Raw genomic sequence first — 18,126 nt, 5'->3', positions numbered from 1 at the left:
GATGAGCAAGGACTGTTCCAGAGACGGGGAGGCATTGATTGGACTGTTGGGCCTTGGAGGGAAGGTAGGGGAGGGTGGGGGAAGGGGGTAAGATCAACCAAAGGACTTATATGCAAGCATATAGGCCTAACCAATGGACACGGACAACGGGGGGGGTGAGGGCATGAGTGGGGGGGGGGGGTTAGGGGGTAACGTGGGGACAAGGACACATATGTAATATCTTAATCAATAAAAAATACATTTAAAAAATATATATGCAAATAAGTCTAGAAATGTTGCTATAGTTCTAAAATTATGTTGACTAAGGCTTATCTTGTCAATATTTCAAAATGTCAATTGTATATACAGTATTTTGAAACAAAAATTGTGTTAGTATTGTTGTTGTTTTTTCTTTGCTCATAGCTCTGATTTCTACTCTACAAATCCTAGATCCTTTCCTGGGTTCTTTGAGCAGCATAAGCATAATAACAACATTAAAAGCTGAATGACACATTTATTGAAAGTTTCCTTGCTCTTGTGCCACCAACATAAATTCAAAAGAGTGCTATTCATCAGACCAAAGAAATGCATACAAAAGAAACATGGAGGGAGGAGGGGTGAACTGGTGAGACTCAGAATAGAAAAGTCCTAAAATTTGATTAGAAGCAGACACTAATGACCTACCTTGAATAATGAGGGGGAAATAGGAGATTACTTGAAAATTACCCTTAATATTAAATCTATATAAAGCACATTAGAAAGAAAGCAAGTGTTAAAAATATCCAGATTTATATTCAATGTCTTTGCTGTGATTACAGTCTCCTAATTTTACCTTTCTTTGCCTCACATTTAAGTGTAAAAAGCACATAAATACTAAATACTAAGGTCAATCCCCATTATGCATCAACCAAATTCAATAACTGGCAATCTTGTTCTATTTCTGCCTCCCAATAACCTATTTGTTGCTGGATATTTATTTATTTTATAGCTTTATTGAGGTATCATTTTCATGCCATAAAGTGTGTCCACTTTTTGTTCCTGAAATTCCACCATTAGCAGTTCATCCTTTTGAAATAAAAAAACACAACTTATTAAAACCTATTTTAAGTTATTACTTTTCATGAATTTATGGAATTGTGCAACCATTATAAAATAGTTTTATAATATTTCCATTACCTCCAAATATTTCTTTGTACCTGTTTGTATAGTCAATCTCCAGACCTAGAAAAAGACTGATCTGCATTCTGTCTCTATAGATTTGCTTTTATGGGCATTTCATAGAAATTAGATTTAAAAAATAGGTAGTATTTTGCATATACCAGTTAATTTTAACCCAATACCTCTTAGCCTAACTTTTTTTACAGCATAACTTTTAAAAAATGGTGCAGTACAACATGACCTCGACCTAACAACGATATATGGTAGGACAATTAAGCACAATAAATCATCAAATCACTTTCCTAAAAGATAGGGTTTCAATGCAAGAAAAGAAAAAGAACATGATAGAGAACGAGTAACCAGTGATGAAGTAAACAAAGCTCAAAGTTAGGGTTCCCAAGATCATGATAGACAATGAGAAGGGGGACAGAAACATGGCCAGAATGTTCTCAGGTTTCCCTGTCCCTACAAGGCTTGCTCTGGTTCGATCTAGTGTACATCAGAATACTAATCAGAATCAGTTGGATGAGTTTTAGAGGTAAGAGATGGGATAGTATTTAAGCATGTGACAAGAACCAGGTCAATATTTGGACTTTTTCTAGGTGAGAGAGGGGACAGTCCCATTATGAGAGCAGTCATGACTAATTAAGAGCATCTTTTACTCTGCAGCATTAAGATTGTTAGTATTCCAATCCTCTGCTTTCCATTGGTTTTAGGACAGAGGCTATCCGAAAGTAAACACCGGCATCTGGGCAGAACTAGGATAGAAATGAGCACTGTTGATTAGGAGCTAGAAAATAGAATGCAGGTAGGGAAGGGTTGCTCTAGCTGGTTTGGCTCAGTGGATAGAACATTGGCCTGTGGACTTGAAGGGTTCTGGGTTCCACTCCCATCAAGGGCACATGCCTGAGTTGCAGAATCAGTCCTCAGTATGGGGCCTGCAGGAAACAGCCGATCAATGATTCTCTCTCATCATTAATGTTTCTAACTCTCCTTCTACCTTCCTCTCTAAAATTAATAAAAATATATTTAATAAAAAGATGAGGAAGGGTTAAGAAGATCATTGGAGGCAGTACTTAAATATATTATGCATGTGTTTCTATTGATATTCATAACGCATGGATGTATGAACTATAAAGTATAGCAAGAAGTAAGCAACAAGTTATATCATAGCATATATCTAAATATTGAATTTATGTGGGGTACTTATATGGTTTAAACTATTTGTAAATAATGAATAAAACCACATCATTTTAATATCCTTTGAGGAGTAATCTGGGTCATTGAACATAAAGATGTTTCTACCTTCTTCCTAGATGTGGATTATTAGGACGGTCTGAAACCCCAGCTCACCTCTGAATCAGTGATAGTCACTAGTACCCAGTAACAGTGGCAGTTCTAAATAGAAGTTGGGTCACCTTAATATTCTCTTTTAAATGAGTCTTATTACCTACTGGACCTTGGCAGCATGCCACAGAAAATGAAGAAGCAAACAGGTTGAGCTCTGGCGTTCATCTGAACAATTCTGAGGGGGAAATGTCACCGATTTATATAATTCTCAAGACATGTGCTCCTTGGGGAATTCAAGAAATATTGCATTTAGAGTGTTATCTTTGAGTCTGCCAGTGGCACTTTCTTGACTACCTCTCTTTAAAATAAAGAGGACTATCAGTATGAATCGTGGCATACTGAAGTCTGCCAAAATATCTTGTCAATTCACCTAAAAATACAGTCATATTGGTTGCCTCAATCCCCTTAGACATTTCCTGATAATTAACTAAACTGGCTTAATCAATATAACCCAACGCATAAATGAAGAAGAATAAAAGGAAAAGAAAGAGGGATTAATTGAGATATTATGATTGCCATATCAATGAGTACATCAATTTTGATGCATGCAATAGGTTTATCCAAAGTTATTTTACACCTCACCTGCTCCATAGCAACCTTTGAATCTCTAAAGGCTTCTCATCAAATATCCAGAAGGAATTAGTACATCATTACTATTATGGACTCAAAAGTAAAAAGAGATTAATCAAACACATGCAGAGTATATACAGGAGCCACTCACACAATATTGTATTAAAAGAGAAACAATATTTTCCTTAATTATGGAAGTTTATGGAAGCAATTAAAGAACAAAGCTTTCCTGCTAAGCCTTCCTATACAAGCTTAGAAGGTAGGACTGTTTTCAATCTTTCCCAAAATCTTGATACATTTATGCTGCGGAACTTTTTAGAGTTTATGTGCAGGATATGACCTCCACCGAAGCACTGGAGTATACCAACAAACGCTAAACAACCATTTCTGACATGTTCTGGCTTGTTATATTTAGCAGATAGTAGTTGGGAGGTATAGTTTAATGGCTGAATTAATCCTTATCTAAATCATGGAATGCAAATTGACAGCTTAAATAAGCTTTCTGCTAAACACTTTTAAATATATCAGTTTATCTGAGCCTTATAAGAACCTTAAGAAATAGGTAGGACGAGGTATACTTTCATTGCAGAAAGGAGAGTTCTGATTAGGACTTATTTAGGCAAACATTATGTGTGTCTTACGAAAAGCTTTGGAGTGCACTTGGGTATAATGGTAGTTGATCTTTCCTTGAGAAGATACTCTGTATTTCTTAATTTTCTATTTTGAGAAAAAGTAATTTCTTTAAAAAATGTATTTTTATTGATTTCAGAGAAAAAGGGAGAGGGAGAGAGAGATAGAAACATCAATGATGAGAGAGAATCATTGATTGGCTGCCTCCTGCATGCCCCCATTGGGGATCGAGCCCACAACCTGGGCATGTGTTCTTGACCGGAATTGAACCCAGGACCTTTCAGTCCACAGGCTGACACTCTATATACTGAGCCAAATCAGCTAGGGCAAAAGTAATTATTTTAAATAATTATCGAACCTGTGGAATTGTCACTGAGGTTTGACAACATATATACTTTACTTCAGGTATTAAAGGTGTTCAATAAACGTTTGTAGGTCTACAAATGTATGCCAGCACTGAAACTGGAATATTATGTAGAACAAATAAGAAGCATTGTTGATGGGAGTGTCTGGAGCACCTCTCCACATGTCCCTTTCCCCGTTGTGGTGTTCATCACAGTTAAGCATGTATATAAACATATACATTCTAACGTAATGGACCTTTGTTCTTTTCTACCTCTAGTTTTAATTTAATTATTTGAGTAGCATTTCTGAGAGATGAATACAAATGATAATAAAAGCAAAACCAAAATAAATATAATAAATCTGATAGAAAGTGTTATGCTTGTTTAGAAAATGTAGATTCTGCTCACATAAATAATGGCTCATGTTCCAAAGGTTTTAGAATATCTTCTGGTGTTTTCAAAAGGGTTGAAATTAAATACCATGTACTTACTTCTAGGGCTTCCAACTAGATAAACTCCTCATCTTATCTGGTAGTTCAGCATTCCCAGAAGCATACACACACACACACACACACACACACACACACACACACACACTCCTTTCACAAACTCACATATACTCTGAAGATTTGTACATTTCCAAAATGTGCAGCCTGCAAACCCGTCATTCAGTGCCACCTGTTCTGATGTGTCTTCAGCTATTTAAAAAAAGCACAAAGCAGAACTCAGTCCAGCAGACCAAAGTACTGTAATTTATTTCATTTGCATTTCTTCTGCTTGTCTTTCTCTACATAATCACTGATAATAACATCATCTTTCCATGAGCCACATACAATATGCTGATCTATAATTTTGTGGTTGAAAAATAGTTGTATTTCAGTGCTTCATATCAAGAATCTAAGAGCACTTGTTTAGGTTGAGAAGAGAATACACAAAGTATGTTAAAGGGAAAAAAAACCATCCAAGAGATTTGGATCAGACAAAGAATTTCCATATTTCTCTCCTCTGCCTACAGACTCACAGACATATACACTCTCTCTCTGGTTCCCCAAAGTCTAAATAAAAAACAGACATTCAAAGTCTAGGGGCATAGGAACTGTATATATTAGCACTATTTCTATGAATCTATGCTATCAAGAAAGAAATCAAATAGAAAGAATGATAGAAGTGCCTGAAGTTATGGGCTCAAGCCTCTAGGTATTCTTATAGGATAGAAGGCTTCAACTCCAGCCACACAAAATAGGTTCACCTTAATTTTACAATAGGAGGCATTTCTGTAACAGTTTTATGGATTTACAAAAAATTGTTACAACTTGAATGAGTTATAAGTGGCATACAATAAACTGCATATATCTTAAGCGTACAATTTGGTGAGTTGGCACATATGTATATTCCTGTGAGACCATCACCATAATCATGATAGCAAATATTTAATCAGCCTCAAAAATTTCCTTGTGCTTCTTTTATAATCAATTCCTATTTCCACCCTATCCAGGCTTCTTATTACTTTAATTTAGTTTGCAACTATATGGACTTACACTTAGATTTTCCTATTTTTCATGTCTAGCCCTTGCATAACTCTTGTTTTTTAAATTAGTTTGATATTTTAGATTTAGAAAGATATTTACAACTTGCTTAAATATTATTATTCCTTTTTTTTCTAGTAGGTCTTGTCTTATGGCTTTGGAGTGTTTATTGAGCAAGTACAATTCTTTAATGTCCTCAAATAAAAACATGTATTCTTTCATAGGCAGTCTTGTTATTTTTTATTGTTGGATAGCTTTGAAGGTATTTTTGATACCAGTTTTGCTGTTCTGCAATTATAGTACAATATGTTAAAGTGTGATATGTTTATTAGGTATTGGGTGAATTTTTAGTCTGAGAATGCATTCACTTTCTACTTGCTATATATGTATAGGAAAATAATTGGTTCTATATATTGATCTTAGACACCTTTCCATATTCTCTAAATAATTCTAAGTCTTTGTATGTATATTATTTTAGAAATTCTTCCTACATTACCCACATAATTTTCTATACATGAATGCACATCCACTGAAAATCTATAGCAATGTTTATGCTTAAAGGCATAAATTTTATAAATTATCCTTGGACTGTAGGAAAACACAAGGATATCCTCCACTTGATTACAAAGATTCAACATTATCCTGGAATCTTAGCTGGTAGAGCAAGGAAAGAAAAATAACAAAAGTTATAAAATTTTGAAAATATTAGACCTTACTATTTAATTTTCTTGTTTCCTGAAACACTTTTAAGAAAGAGAGTTGAACGATTGTCTTCTTAATCTCTGGAAAAAAACCTGAATTATTTCTTTATTGATTTTCGCCAGCATTTGAGAAGAGACGTATTATAGAAAGAGAAACTGTCACAGGTTCAGTAACTTAAACAGTGGGTGTGAATGGGCCTAGAACTTCAATATGTTAAAATAGTTTCAGTAATTTTTGTGTGTGTATGTTTACCTCAATTATGAATATGTAACCACAAATTCAAAATTCATTATGTCTCCTCTGTGGTTGTTGCATTATTTTATTCCCTTGTTATTTGAAAAGAGATTGAAAGTGTAAGGCACTGGGTTGACAGCTGTTGTATTGTTTTGTTATTCTCTATAAAATTGGCAGGGACAAAATGACACTGCTTTTTTTTTCAATATGTTTAACTGTCAATGGATAAGTACAAGAAGACTTGAAAGTTTTTCAATCTTTAAAATGGAATCAAGAAAGAATTTGGTCTGTGTATATATTTTGACAAACTGGAGTCTCTGAGTAAATAATAACATAATTATTTTTAGTCATTATGTGACAGATACAGGGCTTTGTCTTGTGGATCTACCGAGGTCATCCAGGTCTCACAATCCCACAGAAGAAACTGGAATTTAAATACATCTACCACCTTAATAAAGAAATTTTTGTTACTCTTTTGTAAAAAGTTGTTAACTTTCTAGGGAATGTAGTGTAGGTCCAATGATTGTTCATAGGAAGTTTCTAATATTTGAGACTATAAAAGAAATAAAATCAAAATTTAATTTTTATAGTAGTTTCACAGAATGATTGAACCATTCATAGCCTTTTGTTTTTCTTCTGCAAAACAAGTTTGTTCTGCATAATTTTATCCTTTCCTGTGCAGGTGTATTTATTAGGCTATTTTTACCTACCCAATGTTCCAATATTCAGAGTTCCTCATATCAAGAAATACTACAATAAATATTCATATTCATATCTAATTGTTTCATTGCACAAGTATATAAATAAAATTAATTCTTAGATATGAAATAGCTAGGACAAAAATTATGTGTTCTTTTTATTTTGATAGTGCCATAGTCCCCTCTCTTCTGTTTTGCAAGAGGAGAAGGAGCCTCCAGAGCTGAGCAATGTTTTTCCTCTCTGAACTTTTCTTTCCACAGAATTCTCCCTATGTGTTTGGCTTCTTTTACCCTCCTTAAGCGTTATCTCAGCTCTTTGGTGTCACCATCTTACATCTGCAGTTATTGTTCCCTACTCCAACTCTAGTTCCATCTAAAATAGACTGATACTACATACCACTAGAGCAGTGAAATTATGAGGTGAGAGAAATCTCCTTTCCCATGTTGATCCCGTCATGTTTTCTTCCTTTGAGTGACCAGTCAGACCGTGCAAACGTATATTAATTCTCTTTATTGAAGGTTCTGAGCCATTTAAAAATTCAAAATTGGAGAGAAAATGGTCCATCTAATCTTCTTAGATGTGTCCTTAAGATTTTGTTTCAGTGGTATCTCAGTCCAAAGTTTAACCCACAATGTTAGGGGGAAAAAATCATTCATAATCACAGGAAGAAATCCATTTTCTTAGATATGTCTTTTTCCCATTGTCACTACTCCAAATCTGAGTTGTCGTTTATGACTAGCTCCTCCTTATGAAGAGATGGGCCGTGATACTCAGTGCCTGCCCATTCTCAGGGGCCAAAAAGGGAAATAGATATAGTCACCATAGTCATTGATTATATGAATCTCCTTTCTACATTCCCTTTTGGATACTTCATCCATAGAATAAATTGTAGAAATATCAATTTAGAATCAGTGTGATTTGTGAATTAGAACAGTGGGTAAAACAAAATGGAAGGGTTGGTTTAAAAGTAAATGCAAGGGTCAAGGTATCAGATGATGGAATGGGGGAATGAATTAAGGCTGTGATGGTAGGTCTGTGGAGGTATAAATGGGCATGAGTAGGAAGAAAAATGAATGACAAGAATTTAGAGACATAAGTGAAGAAAAAGGGAAAATGATCCGTCATTTTTTTGTATTTGACATTATGCGGCTCAACTAACTATTTTGGTGTCATCTTGCCTCATCTTAATCAGAATTAAGTGTCTCTAAATAAATATAAATAAATATTTTAAATTTATTTCTTGAGAAATAAATGTTTGAAATAGGTGGCCAGTGTACTTTGTTTCTCCAGCCTACTGAAAGCCTAAATAGAAAGGATACAGTAGTAAATGAGTGGATGGTATACAAGCCTCAGGAGTGCTCTCCAGTATAATTAGGTCTCCTGATGTTCTGTGTGGTCAACACTAACAATCTGATCCTGGTCATAGCCCATAGGAGTAGCCAAGGTCAAAGCCAGAGATAATGCCGAGTTCCCTCAGTCAGAAAAAGAGCTTCCTGAGGTTAGTCATCAGTGCCCTTAGGTTTCAAAGTAAGCAGAACAAAAACAGAACTGGGAGAAAGGCCCAAGAAGCTGCAAGAATTCTGAGAGAGCAAATGGTTCAAAGCCAACTCATAGGAAGACATCTTGTGAAGGCAGAGACCAATCTGCTGTTCAAACATCACTCAATGAAAGATATAAGTTACACACAATCAGAAAATGTTTCCACAGTCATCAGATAAGAGAATCCTTCTAGATCTCTGTATACCTGCAGGTGTGTGTGTGTGTGGGGGGGGGAATGAAAGAAGATAAAGCAATCAAGACAAAGACTGACCAGGTATGGAAAGATGATACACTTCTTTTTGTCTACATTTCTGTAAGCAATCCCTTCCAATCACCCAACTGTGGTGGGCGTAGGAGGGACCTGTCCACTAGGAAGACGGGTGGAAGATGTGACTTCCAAGGGTCCCCTGGTCAGGGGAAGTCATGATAGCATGAGTCACACTTCCAAGATATAGGAAGCAAGTACAAAACAGAACAGAGGAATTGAGACTGTGATGGTGGGAGACTTAGGCCCTGTAAAGCCAAGGCATTCCATGGGACCTCACAGAGCTGAGAACATCATTATTGTGAATTGAAGGGATAGTCAGCATGTAGAGACAGAGCAGTGTCTGGTGTACTTGGCATACACACAGTCTCAATTACTGCTAGTTATAAAACTTGCAAGTTCTGGAAATGTAGTAGGTGCAGGTATTGGGACCCTGGAGCTATTATAGCTGTTCTATAGCCCAGGGCCATGTCAATGTCATTCCTCGTGGGAACCCAGTCTTGGGAGCTGTGTCCCAGTTCAAGTTTAAGCAGTAATATCTTATGAGAGGGAGACATTAAAATCTATTTATGACATGTAAACAAATTATGCAGAAAATATGCCTAAACATCAAAATACTGTGAAGGCTTTTCTCTGAAAAGCTAAACTAATATAGTCTAGGTCATTTTTCAAGGAGTGTTTAACTTATAGATTAAAGCAGCACTCTACAAACTGAGGTGACAAGTTGCCAGTAGGTAATGGAATTAATTTAGGGAATTAAATATTTAACAATTAGATTAGAATAGAAAATATCATAGCTTTAAATAGTTTTATGTACATATTTAGTACATGCATATCTGTGTATTGAGTCATGGAGTAAAATATGTCTGTGAGTCATAGCCATAGAAGTTCGAATATCATCAAACAGAAAACATGAACTAGTTAATTTTTCTTGAATTTTCTTCTCCACCAAACCAAAAGATTTAATTAGGCTCATTAGTCATGATCTGTACAATAACCAAGAAATATTTGCTTACTTGTTTGTAACAAGTGGACCAATACTTCTAGGATATTGCCCCTTGTTGGAGCTCATAAGTTAAGGCAAAGTAAATTTTTTTTATCTTTTTATCTCTCTAAATTATGGGTGCCTTAGAGAGGAGGCATAAACTTTTTGAGGAAAAAAATACTAATTTAATGTTGATTTTTACATATACTATGTAAATAAGATTAAGCATAAACACTGATGAAATTTATAAACCACATTTTTAAAACTTTGAAAATGGAACAATAGAAAATTGCAATCACAATAAAATTAGAGGCATAGATTTAGATTTAATTTCAATTATAAACATAACTTTCCCCTATTTTCTTCCTGAAAATTGTGGTCATTTCAAAGCAATCAAGTAACTTTGCCAACATTTTTTCTATTAACTATACACATTAGAAAAGGGTACATTTTCCCCATTAGAACAGTATTTTCTTTAAAGAGAACTAGGATTAGCCATATTATAGTCCTTATACTTGTGATACGTTTTACTACGATACAAGACAAATACACTTATTTTATGGTTGAGTGAGCCCATGAATTAAAATTGTCTTATAAACTCCCAAACCTTCTGCATGTAGAAAACAAAGCATCTATCTTACTCAAAAACAAGCAACCTGACTCTGAAATATATACCTTATTCAATAGGGAAAAATGATTTTTATCTTACCTCTGACCTTACTTCAAGCAATATAAATTAGAAAAAGAAAGCCAATATTTAAATTTTAACTTGAACTTGTTCCTCCAACTTCAGATACTTTATGATAGTAATTAACTTTGAATGTTGGGATGAAGTGTTTACAGCCAAAATTATTTAAGTGAAATAAATTACAACTTTTCAAAGAGAGCTCTTGGCAAGGATATTAATCAAGCAGAAACAAAGAATTCAAAACATGATGAAAATTTAAGAACTGTGATTTAATATATAAATCTTAAGATATCAAAAATACTTATATAAAATTATTTAGAAACACAAAGTTTTACTTTCTCAATCCTTAAACGGAGATTAAGTAAATCAATGAAAGTAGTTCTGCTAAGGTAGCACATGAAGGAGAGAAACATCCTGATGTGTGACTTTCTGAAATTCAAAAAAGTTAAATGTTAGAGAATTTTATAGCTTGAAGGACGTTAGAGGTGTTGACAGTGTTTTCTCAATTCTGGCTACACATTGGAATCACATGGGGAGGAAGGGAAAAATGCAGATACCTGGTCCTCACCTTCAGAAATGTAATTTTATTGGTCTGGAGTAGGGCTGGGCATGGAAATTTTGGTTTATAAATCTTTCCAGGTAAAGCTAAGGAGCAACCTGGATGGACTAAGATGGAAATTCCAAAACCTGAGTCAGCCAATGGGTGCCTGTGCAAGACCAAGTTTCAACTATGCAAGACAAAATAAGAAAAATAAGGAGAGTGGGGTGGTGGAGTGACTTCATCAATAAAGCTAATTCTATTCATAATTCAGCTATTATGTTATTCTTTCTTTTGGAAGATGGTGATAACACTTATTTGTTGCTGTTTGATTTGTTTGCTTAATTTTTCATTTATGCAAAAAAAAATAGTCGTTAACACTGTATGAATATTTCCAATTGATTTTCCTCTCTTTTGGAAGGACAAGTCTATGAAAACCAGAATACGAGGGATTACCACTCTTACTGAAATCCTTAGTTTTATTAATATCCAGACTGGAACCCAGATATAGAAATGTGTCCAGTTTGGCCTACAGTTGAACCCAGAACCTAGTTCCCCTGACTCTTCCAGCAGCCTTTCAGGGTCACATTTCGTAAGGATGAGTGCATTCTTTCTAAAGCTTAAGGCCAACAACATGTTTCACTCAGCTTTTCTCATTATTGAGTTCAGCCCAGACAATAGGTAAGCTTTTAACAAAGACCTTATTAAGTTATTTTAGTAAAATATCTGCCCAATTTTTACACAAAAGCATGTTTGTCTGATTTTTAAAAATATATTGATTTCGCTGAAACCGGTTTGGCTCAGTGGATAGAGCGTCGGCCTGCGGACTGAAAGGTCCCAGGTTCGATTCCGGTCAAGGGCATGTACTTGGGTTGCGGGCATATCCCCAGTAGGAGATGTGCAGGAGGCAGCTGATCGATGTTTCTCTCTCATCCATGTTTCTAACTATCTCTCTCCCTTCCTCTCTGTAAAAAATCAATAAAATATATTTAAAAAATATATATATATTGATTTCAGAGAGGAAGGCAGAGGGAGAGAGAGATAGAAACATCAATGATGAGAGAGAATCATTGTTTGGTTGCCTCCTGCACTCCCCCCACTGGGGATAGAGCCTGCAACCCTCCATGTGCCCTGACTGGGAATCGAACTGTGACCTTCTGGTTCATAGGTTGACACTTGACCCCTGAGCCATGCTAGCTGGGTGAGGTTTGTCTGGTTTTTATTTTTAAAAAGGAACAACAAATCAATTAAGATCATAAGGAAAGAACAATCAAAAGTCCACTGATGAGACAACGGACATCTTGCAGTAACCTGGATTTTCCAGATAAAATTGGGGCTTCTTTCCAGATAAAAACTGTACTCCAGGTCTTCCTCAATTTCTTCAGCTCTTGCTTCTACACCTCTTCACTCCAAGCAACTCCATTACTGGTAGCTCCATATTCTCAATAAGCTGCTTTCACACCTTTGTTGGTGTTTTTTGTTTTGGTTTTTGTTTTTCTATCTAAAATACCTTCATTTCCTTTATACTCCTTACCTCTCACCTTTTGTGTAAATTGTATTTATCAGAGATTTATTTTGGATTAATCCTCTGACAGGAAGTATTTTTTGACTAGCCTGTGTAAAGTGCCCTTCCTGTATGCTTCCATCGAAATTTCTATCCTAATCTTTAATACATTTAAAACATTTTGAGGTCAGCATTATGTCCAAAGTACCTAGCCAGTGCATTGCTATATTTTCTCATATTTTCCATCCAGCAAGTGATCCTTTATCAACTGAGAGCAATACAGGGCTCTTCCTAACTTGAATTTGACTATGTATAGAAATGGAACTTTCCAATCTCCCATATTCTCTCCATCTTGTGATTTTTTTCTCTCCAATCACATCTTCTTCCCTCCAATCCAACTATCTAAATCCAACCCATGTATCAAATTCTACTTCCTCTGTTTAATTATATCTAGAATACTTTATCCTTGTTCATCCATCCTTCCTCTCCACTCCAGAAACACTGAGGTCTCCTGATCCATTGGTTAAGTAACACATCACATGATGCTTCTTTTACCATTTAACTATTTGATGAGTGTCATGTTGTCTTCTAATGTTAGCACAGGAGTTTGCATACATAAGATTCAGATGGGAGCTGGTAGGCAGAGGAGCGTGTCTGATATTCCTAGATATTTCCTAGTGAGAATCTGATGAAAGCTCTGAATTTGCCTCCCATGAAAAATAATGCACTTAGGCAGATACTATACAAGATTTATGAATCCCTAAAGTCTCTCCATGTGCACTATAGGGGTCCAGGCTGAAAGGCCAGAACTAGAATAAAAGGTTCTTGAGGAATGTAGAATTTATTACCACCCAAGTCCAAAGCGTTACACAGGCACTTGATGGATAACCTGTGGAAATAATTAAATGGATTCTCTCTGAACTGGAGGGAATGTTTGTTAAGTGGAGGGTAAATGCAAAGAGACCAATATTCTCTATGAGGAGAAAATGTTTCCTTTAAATAACCAATTTATTTGTTCACTTATTCACTTTTTAAACTTATCTTAAGTGTCTACTGTGTTCTCAGGCACTCTGTTAAGTACTGGACATACTAGGTGAGTAAGAAGAGCTTCGTCCTTGAGGAGTTGAGAGTTTCCAACAGAAAATACTGATATTGAAAAATAGGTTGTAATGATAAGTGCCACAAAAGTGAAGGAGGAGGAGGAAGAGGAGGGGAAGCAGAGAGGAAGAGGAGTAGGAGAGAAAGAAGAAGAAAACAGCAGAGAAGACTCTGAGAGTGTATTATAATGAAATCAAGCTGGAATTTCTAGCAAATAGAATAAGAAAATCAATCTCAAAAGGCAAACATTTAACAGGAAGTGGCCCTAGCTGTTTTGTTTACCCTCTGATTTGTTTAGTTAATTAGCAAGTGTCCCAGCAGTATATCTGGCTTGAATCTAATTATTCTGAGAATGTCATCATTTTCAGCCAAATAATTTCTTTTTTTTATTGGCTGAGCAACTAATGAAGCCTTGTTTTTCCCAAATTGTAAATGTGAAAAGTGTTACAAATTGATTTCAATAATATTTAAGGTTCTTTTGTTATAAGTAACATCAATTGTCTTTGACTAACTTAAGCAAAAACAAAATTAACCAACCAAACAAAAACATAGGGGATATTACTGGAGTATTCCAGTAAACATTTACTTTGAAGAAATCAAAGAGGAACTTCAAGGCTAGCTCTCTATTAATATTAACATAAGAGCTTGTAGACAGGAGCTGGTAGGCAGCAAAGGTAAAGCAGGGAGGTGGATGGGGATTGAGAAAGTTGAGAGTACGAAGAAGGGACAGCTGGGAGCTCTCTGTTTACTGTCTGGATGGTTGGATCCAGAAGGTAAACAAAGCTGCCTAGAGGAAAACAATGCTATGAGCTGCCTCAAACCAGTAGTACATGGGACTATTTGAAACTATATTTAAGAATGTATGGCAGAGGGGGAAATTAAGTCTTTTTTTTATTAAGTTACTCACTGCAAGTTAATCTTCACAATTGATGGTATAGATAGTAGCAAACATATGCCTGCAGAACAAGGCATGATCATGAAAACCACAAAGGCCCTACTTTGAGCCATGATTTTGTAATGCCATTTCTACCTAGAGACGACACAGAATAGTTTATTGAAGTTACACACACACACACACACACACACACACACACACACAGTTGCTGGATTTCTAAAGTCACCTGAACAGTTGAATATCGATTTCTTCTGAAATGAACATATTCTCTAGCCTCACTGACACTGTGAAAAGAAGCAGAGGACAGCCATACCATGCTTTCATTCAGTTCTCTCTAAACTTGAAGTATTTCCCCTAAGGATAGAAAAATATGAAATTATATTTAGATGAAGAGAGAAGGAAATTCTGGTCCTAATAACCTTTCCTAATATTTCATCTTCAATTTCCTGGTTTGGAAAAGCAGTTGTACCAGGAAAGAGCAAAACTATCTTTGATTTAGGATTTCTGTTGGATGCATTAAGAGCAGTCTGTAAACCATTGTGTGGACTTGAGGCTAATAGCTTAAATGCATGACTTTTTGTTACATTTGCCAAAGGCAAGGAACTCTTCTGAGCCTAAATTATAATAATTTTCAGATTAAAATAGTGTAACGAAAGTGGAAAATAATCCTCAGGATCGAATTTTCTCCCTTCTGTTTGAAATTACAACATGAAACAAGTAAAATCATCTATTTTTTTTTTATTCTCCCTAAAATCCAAAAACCTCTCCATCCTTTTCTTCTCTCCCTATTTCACTGAGAAGATGGGGGTTTCAGAATAGAACTCCTTCAATATCCAGGCCAACCAGCACCACCAGCATCCATACCTATCTTCTCCTCCCTTAATCCTTACAGTTTCCCCACGCTTCCTTTCCATTTTCTCAATAATTTTACAGAAGCTGTTATGCTTTAGTTCTCTTATATCTGAATATTTCCAATTAGCATTTTAAAATTCCCAAATCTCTCTTTTCTCTAAGACTGACACTTTCACCCTTCTACATTCCTCTCTCTCTAATCACTACACTTCTCCCCTAACTCCTTGTTCAGTCCACTCCAATCTTCTTATCGGTGCCATTGTTTAACTATCACATTCCTTGCTAAGGTTAGCTAGGGCATCAATGTCTCTAAATAAATAATATGTTGGTCATTTTCTTAGCTGACCTTTCAGAAGCATTTAGCAGTGTTGGCCATTCTTCTAGAGTAACTATTTTCACTAGACTACCATAACGATACTCTTCATTTTCTCCAGTTTCTCATGCTGTAGTTTTTCTGTTGCTTTGCTGACTTTCTTTCCTGTGCCCAGTCTTTAAATGTTGAAGTCTTGAAATCTTAGATTAACCACATTCTAAACTGTCTCCCTAAGGATCTTCTAGCTTTAACTACTATCTACATATAATAATTCCTAAATTTATACCTGCAGTTCAGACCCTTCTTCATCGAAACCTCAAACTTGCATGTTTAACTGCCTGGATAAGTACTTCTGAAGTATTACTAAGTGAAATCACCAACTTCTAATGGAAATCTGGTTTCCTACTTGAGAAAGGGAAATAAAGCCCTCCTACCTGGGAACTGTTCTGACAATTACCATGTGACTGAAGTGTTGTTAGAAACTGGCCTGTCACTCACAGCTAGGCAAGTCATTCTCCTATTGGACATAAACAATCTCATGGATCATGAGCATCAGACAGTCACTCTGAGGCCATGATAAAGTGAGAGAGAAAGACACCACTTCATATCTTATTTCTAAGCACTGACAAAAACAAAGTCGCTATGTAATTCACAAAATACCAAGCATTCCCCTCTCCCAGCTAATATAACTGGGCATTGCATTTTTACCAATTACAACATTCGCCTTGTTCTCATCTGCTCTCCTGATACATAAAGTTTATTGAGGTACATTGTTATAGATTTGGCCCCATTTTCTGATAGTACTCAATCTGGAGTGAAACTGATTTCTTGGGCCAACCCCAAAATGACTCAACCTAAGCTAATTCCTTTAATAGGTCCTTTTTAACACCCTCTTACTGAGATGCCCAAGGTTCCCCATGGTGTGCATTCTCCTTTGCTGCAATCCTATATAATAAAAGGGTAATATGCTAATTGACCCTCATGCCATCGCAAAGATGGCGGCACCCATAGCCAATAAGGAGGGAATATGCTAATTGACTGTCCCACCCTCAAAGATGGCAGCACCCACAGCCAATAAGGAGGGAATATGCTAATTGACTGCCACATCCTCAAAGATGGCGGTGCCCACAGCCACAAGATGGTGGTGCACAGTCTCCTCAGCCCTGCTGGGGCAGCAGGTGCCTCCAGAGTCCCCCAGTCCCCTCAGCCCCCCAGCCGCCCAGGGCCAGCCCAAGGCACAGGCAAGCCTCAGATGGCCAGTCACTATGAGGTTCACTGACCACCTCTTGGTCCCTTTTCCTGACCAGCAGGCTCCGATCACCCAATGGCAAATGGGGAACTGGGGTGGGGGACAGGGCCAGGGAGCGGGCAAAATGTCCAACCTCTTGGTCCCTCCCCCCAGCTGGCAGGCTCCGATCGCCTAATGGCAAATGGGGAATCAGGGGTGGGTGGCAGCAGGGGGTGGAGCCAGCTGCAGGCAGCCAGGGAAGATGGCCCTGATCACAGGCCAGGCCTAGGGACCATACCCATGCACAAATTCATGCACCAGGTCTCTAGTAAGTAATATTAGTAAATCCAGTTTGTTTAAGTACAGATGTTCTCTTGGTGATAGTGGATTACTTCTTCATAGAACTTATCCCAATAATAAATAAACACATAAGTATGTAAATAATTGTTTTATATCTTTCTCCTGGGCAAGTATCATGTTGGCCTTATTTACTACTGTGTCTCTTGTGCTCAGAACAGTCCCTTGTGAATAACAAGGTTCTTGTGTTGTCTTGGTTATTTATCTCCTTTTATGCTATGGACTATAATACACAGGGCTCTAATAAATACCTTTGCTTGCCAATGTTATGGAGCTGATGGTTTGTTACTATTATATTCTTAATTATTGAGTCAGTTAACCAGGCTTCTGTCTCCAGTTGGATATAAGATTTGCAAGAGCAGGTATTGTCTTAGGCTACTTTTGAGGCAAGGCTACTTATTAGCACTAGACCCAAAGCATACACATAATAGGTGTCAATTGGTTAGGTGTTCCTTGGAGCTTATGTAATTATTGAAAATGTTTTTTCATGAATCATTTCATTAGTGTGAAATTATTTAATTAGACTTCTAACAACTCCAGGATATGTTTCATTAAAAGCTAAGGAACATGGTTTCATTTTTGCTGTCTCTAGCATATACCCAAGACACTTTGACAGGAAACTCTTCCTAATGTAAACCAGAAAACAGGATAGTCTGTGTATCACAGGGAAGC

Source organism: Myotis nattereri (assembly GCF_964212035.1).
Source record: "Myotis nattereri genome assembly, chromosome: 2".
Lineage (NCBI taxonomy): Eukaryota > Metazoa > Chordata > Mammalia > Chiroptera > Vespertilionidae > Myotis > Myotis nattereri.
This window is presented reverse-complemented; position numbering follows the sequence as displayed.